Consider the following 5,428-nt stretch of genomic DNA (forward strand, 5'->3'; position numbering starts at 1 on the left):
AGACCAGGTCAACCTGGTTGTGCCAGACCCCCTGTCTGTCATCATCATTTATGACATCATGCCTTTTGTAGGCATGTCATCATCATGTCATCATCATATATACCCTTTATATAGAAAAGGGACAGACCGACATTTGCTTATGTAGGCCTACCCATTTCATGGGTCTGGCAATAATATATAAAAAGTGTTTTGTCTCAGATCCAATTTAAAAATGTAACTTCTGTTAAATGTTGGTCACAGTTAAGACAAATGTGAAAGGATGACTTGGCAAAAAGCATTTATTTATCCACAGCAATGGATTACCCAGCATGCACCGCGCATATGCTGGCCAATAGAGTGGCTGGCTTGATGTTGATATTTTATCAAATGTCCTACAGTTGTTGTTTTATGAAACCCTCATCTCTTGACTATGTGTAAAAAATAAGGCGATTTTATGCTTTCCAAGGATGTGCAATGCAAGGACCAACGTTATATTTTGAGTGAATAAAGTAAGCAAAACGATAATATGTTATTTATTATTTTGAAGACTGACGTCACAGGGCCAGCGTCACGCAGTGGGAGAGTATTTTTTGCAGGTCTTTCAGTCCGAGTGTATAAAAAAAGCAACTGGGTTAAGGTGGAGAGAGCCAATCACAATCTTCCACGGCCTTAACCCAGTTGCATTTGTCCTACAGTTTACTGAATGACCTGCTGTTTCGTCTTCCGCTCTGTGTGTGGACTGTGGAGGATTGTTTACATCAGGAACAAGAAGCGTGGTGGATTTATGAACGATTCCTGGGTATAAGTCCATTCAGGTAAGATACAATGACGGGGGTTTATGTTGTTACATGTCAGGATGTGTAGTCTGTAATCTGTATGTTTATCTTTGCGACTCACTTAAAGGGACATTCCACCATGATAGATTCATTAAAAACACCCATTATTATTTTTCTGTTGACTCATATTACCCTCCTATGTGAGCATGCAGGCCGTTTTTTTTCCTCATTTATTTTTAATAATTATTTGGGAAGAGATGAATCAGGGACCCCTTAGCTGAGAGAGATGAAGCAGGGACCCCTTAGCTGAGAGAGTGAGATGAAGCAGGGACCCCTTAGCTGAGAGAGAGATGAAGCAGGGACCCCTTAGCTGAGAGAGAGATGAAGCAGGGACCCCTTAACTGAGAGAGATGAAGCAGGGACCCCTTAGCTGAGAGAGTGATGAAGCAGGGACCCCTTAGCTGAGAGAGAGATGAAGCAGGGACCCCTTAACTGAGAGAGATGAAGCAGGGACCCCTTAGCTGAGAGAGAGATGAAGCAGGGACCCCTTAGCTGAGAGAGAGATGAAGCAGGGACCCCCTAGCTGAAAGACAGATGAAGCAAGGACCCCTTAGCTGAGACAGATGAAGCAGGGACCCCTTAGCTGACAGAGAGGGACCCTTAGCTGAGAGATTAAGCAGCTTTGTCTCTCTCTCTCTCTCAGCTAAGGGGTCCCCCTATTAAAGCTAAGGGGTCCCTGCTGAAGCAGGGACCCCTTAGCTGAGAGAGGGATGAAGCAAGCAGGGACCCCCTTAGCATGCCTTGAATGCTTTGTTGTCAGTATTAAAGTGATAGGTAAAGCCGCTGTTCTTTACTTCAACAGGGGGTCCGGGGGTCCCCAGAGTTACTACAGGGGGGTCTTCCAAATCTTTGAGTGATAGAAACTTTTGTTTATTAACCACTTGAACCCTAGCATCCATATTCTGAGAAATCTAGCCAAAAATAGCAGATCTCCTATTTTAGGCAGAGAGCTTTGGTGAATAGGGGAAAAGAGCAGACTAAGTACAGAGTGAAAGGTCAAGTTTATTAATATTGACAGTTCAAGTGGTTAAATATCTGAAAACACAAATTGACATGAAAATACACTGATGATTGTGCTGTCAAACAATGAAACTATATGGAATCTAATCAATCTATGAACAGGTTGTGGGGGTCCCTGCTTCAATCTCTCTCAACTAATGGGTCCTTGGCCTGAAAACGTTGTTTAATCTGTCAATTATTTAAGCAATTAATCAGATTGTGGCATTTGTTTAGCTATTACCTTATACATTCTGATTAAAAATAGCTACACATTTGTCAGGCTAAATGGTAACCGTGTTCTTTTCAAATAGGTAATTTAAAAATAAATATTCAAGTCATATTTTTAGCAGGGTTCCCACGGTCATGAAATTACTGGAAATATTTTGAAACAGTCCTGGAAGGTCCAGGAGAAATAGCTATGCATTATTTGAATATTAGAGGCAGAAATTGTGAAAATAGCTGATCTTCATGCTCACAACGTTGCGAGGCGTTGTGAGCATGTAGATCTGCTATTTTCACAATAGAACAGTGTTATACAAAATTTCTCAACTCTTTAGTGCTCGTCAGGGTGCCGGGTCCCCAGTAAAAACATGATTATTTCGGGGGTCACGGCCTGAAAAGGTTGAGAACCACTGGCATACACTACCTGTCGTTGGGCATTGTGCATAGAAGTAAGCAACATGTTATTGAGCTGAATTATTGTTATATAGTCCTGTATATTGGGTTAAATATTCTGGAAAAGTTTTGGAAATTAATTGGAAAACATTTGTGGGAACCCTGAGTAATGTGTGTGTGTGTGTGTGTGTGTGTGTGTGTGTGTGTGTGTGTGTGTGTGTGTGTGTGTGTGTGTGTGTGTGTGTGTGTGTGTGTGTGTGTGTGTGTATTACTACCAGCGGGGCATCCTGGCCTACCAGTTCAAAGAAAGGCCCAAGAACATTCGCTTCATCGACGAGGAAGATGCAGGCTGCCACGGTGCCCCAGCCCCACAGACCAGCTACGTCACCATCATCCCAGCCAACCCCATAAGCACCAGGTAGGCCTGTCACAATTATTACCAGGGTTCCCACGGTCATGAAATTCCTGGAAATATTTTGAGATTAGAATCATATTTTTCCAGTACTGGAAAAGTTTTGGAATTGATCAAGGCTCCTGGAAGGCCCTGGAAAAAATAGCTATGCATTGTCTTTGGTTATTGATTTGGTTAATACCTCTGAAATGACAAATTAAACATGGGCCAAATTGTCAAATATTAGAGGCAGAAATTGTGAAAATAGCCGATCTACATGCTCACAACGTCTCGCAACGCAGTTTTGGAAATTAATTGATAAAAAGCTGTGGGAACCCTGTTTTAGTTCTTTAGCACGGTATTAATAGAAATTCCAGCGATTATGTGCCGATTTGATTACGATTACTAAACTAGTAAGACGCCTCAGGGCGACAATTCTTGGCCATCTGGCCAGTGATGTATATCGGACCAGTTACCCATATACTATATGGAGATCCATGTACAGTACGTCCCTTTTATGCCCATACATGGAGATCCCTGTCTGAACCAGCCGCACATAATATGGGCTGTCTTCCTCCACATATGGGCAATTCCATTATGCAGTTCTGTTAGATATGGGCTTAATCAGGAATCTCCATATATGGGCATAAAAGATTCTGGGGAATACCCATATATGGACTTTTACATAGGTGATGTCACCGGATGTATCAAGGGAACCAACCCATATGTAAAAATGTGTACACACACACGTCTACACGGAGATAAGCTGTGACATTTCTCATGGCAACCTTAAGTCGCAATTAGTTGGGGCACTCCAAATTTACACAAACTCTGTTTTTCTCCACAGATGAAGCCCAAACATGCCAGGAAGGTCAACGTTGCGGCTGACTCTGAAGCCTTGTGGATTGCCACTGTGACCTCCGAGAGAGCAGCATGGATCTGTCTACAGCAGGAGCAGCATGTGCGACCACTGGCCACATCATCACCGCCTGTCCGCCGTTGAGACACCTGTCCCCCGTTGAGACACAATGTGCTATTCGCCACATTGGAGCACTTTTGGACTAAACCTGAACCTGAAACAAAATGGACTTCCAGGAGCTGCTCACCAGCTTCTACCGGAATGGAGAGCACCTCCCACGGTCACCAGCCCATTCGCCTATAACTTATTCGCCTTAACAGATTTGGTCCTTTCGCCTGGCCAGGCATTTTGCCTGGCTGCCACGCTGTGGGCAGTGATGATATGATGTGATGACATTGTTTGATGATATGATGTGATGACATTGTAAATGCTTTTTGTACCAAAACGTTTGCTAAATATCTGATCTAAGCTGATTTAAGTAAATCTATATTTTTATATTATATCTAAGTACCAAAAGCCAATGTTTTACAGTATTGTCCCACAGTCAGGTTACTAGAGTTCATTTTAAGGTTCATCCACTCACGCACAGTCCTGTCTCACACGCACGACAGCATGCACCTAGAGCATGGTCAGCTCATGCTCGCCTTGTGTCCAGATGATAAAGTAGTGCATGCTCTGTGAATGATGTTTTGCACCTGTTTTGTACAAGTCAGCCTGTACGTGCAGATACTCGCACCCACGCACTTGCGGGGTCTCAGCCGCCTTGAAAAAGCTACATTTCTCTGTTATCTGTAAAGAGAAACCTAACGATTCCTGGCACAGCCCAGGGGCGGGGGAAGGAGGAGTGAAGATCACGTGGTGATGGGGCGGAGGCAGACAGCCTTGCCCCTCTGAGTGTGTGGCCCAATCATGCCTGCTCAGCTGAAGAAACAGCCAATAGAGTCCAGCTCGGGACTCCACCCACGAACCAATCAGAAGTCTCGCCTCCCCTGCTGAAGACCTGCAAAAATAGTATAAAGACTCATGTTACTTTCGGTTGGGGCCCGTCTCTACGAGAACACTACAGCTTGCTGTTGTGTACTTTACTGAACGAACCTCTTGGTACCGGTACTTAGATCTATTTTTCTCTTTTGTCTTGGACACAGATCTTGCTTAGAGTTTAGAATAGCCCATTTGTGCAAACGGTATTTGATAGAATAAATTAATTGCTATGTTTTAAATAGAAGTCTCCTGTTTTTAGTATTGATTTTACTGGCACATTCATACTCATTTCTGTTCTACGCATAACCTCACCTTCTGAAGTTTTAGTGCAACTTAGGCGGAGTAGAGAGGCTCGGGCGCCTCGAGCCTTGTTCTTCTCGTTTGGAGAGAGGTTCTTCCAAAATCCTGGTGACCCCGACGTGATGAGTTTTGTGCCTTTTTAACAATTTTCGAGATTCAACATTTTCGGAAAAAACGCGTTGTTGCTTTCCCTGAGTGTTCCAGTTCCAACCAGTACAACAGGTGGCCACCTACAACATCTAACAAGGTAAGCACAAACCTCTTACACTGAAATTGTGCACATTGGCATAGGTTCTAAATTTAGTTGTGCTGTTGTATGAACTGTCAAACATTCTAGTTCGATAGGAATATTACAGTAAAATCTGTGGGACAAACACTGCTTGGGAGCGTAGTATAACTGCATCCTACCGTGAATAGTGTGCGGTATAAATACAGGCATCTACAACACCGGGTCGCGCCTGGGTTGAA

The 5,428-nt window shown here is 43.5% G+C and overlaps 1 long non-coding RNA gene across 1 annotated transcript; it reads left to right on the forward strand.

Annotated features, from left to right (window-relative positions):
- Window positions 1-722: 722 nt before the first annotated feature.
- LOC308298467 lies at window positions 723-3,704 on the forward strand. Its single transcript, XR_013962719.1, has 3 exons — window positions 723-794; window positions 2,708-2,847; window positions 3,668-3,704. It is a non-coding gene; the product is annotated as an uncharacterized lncRNA (long non-coding RNA).
- The last annotated feature ends 1,724 nt before the right edge of the window (window positions 3,705-5,428 follow it).

Source organism: Nannobrachium achirus (assembly GCF_963921795.1).
Source record: "Nannobrachium achirus genome assembly, chromosome: 14".
Classification (NCBI taxonomy): domain Eukaryota; kingdom Metazoa; phylum Chordata; class Actinopteri; order Myctophiformes; family Myctophidae; genus Nannobrachium; species Nannobrachium achirus.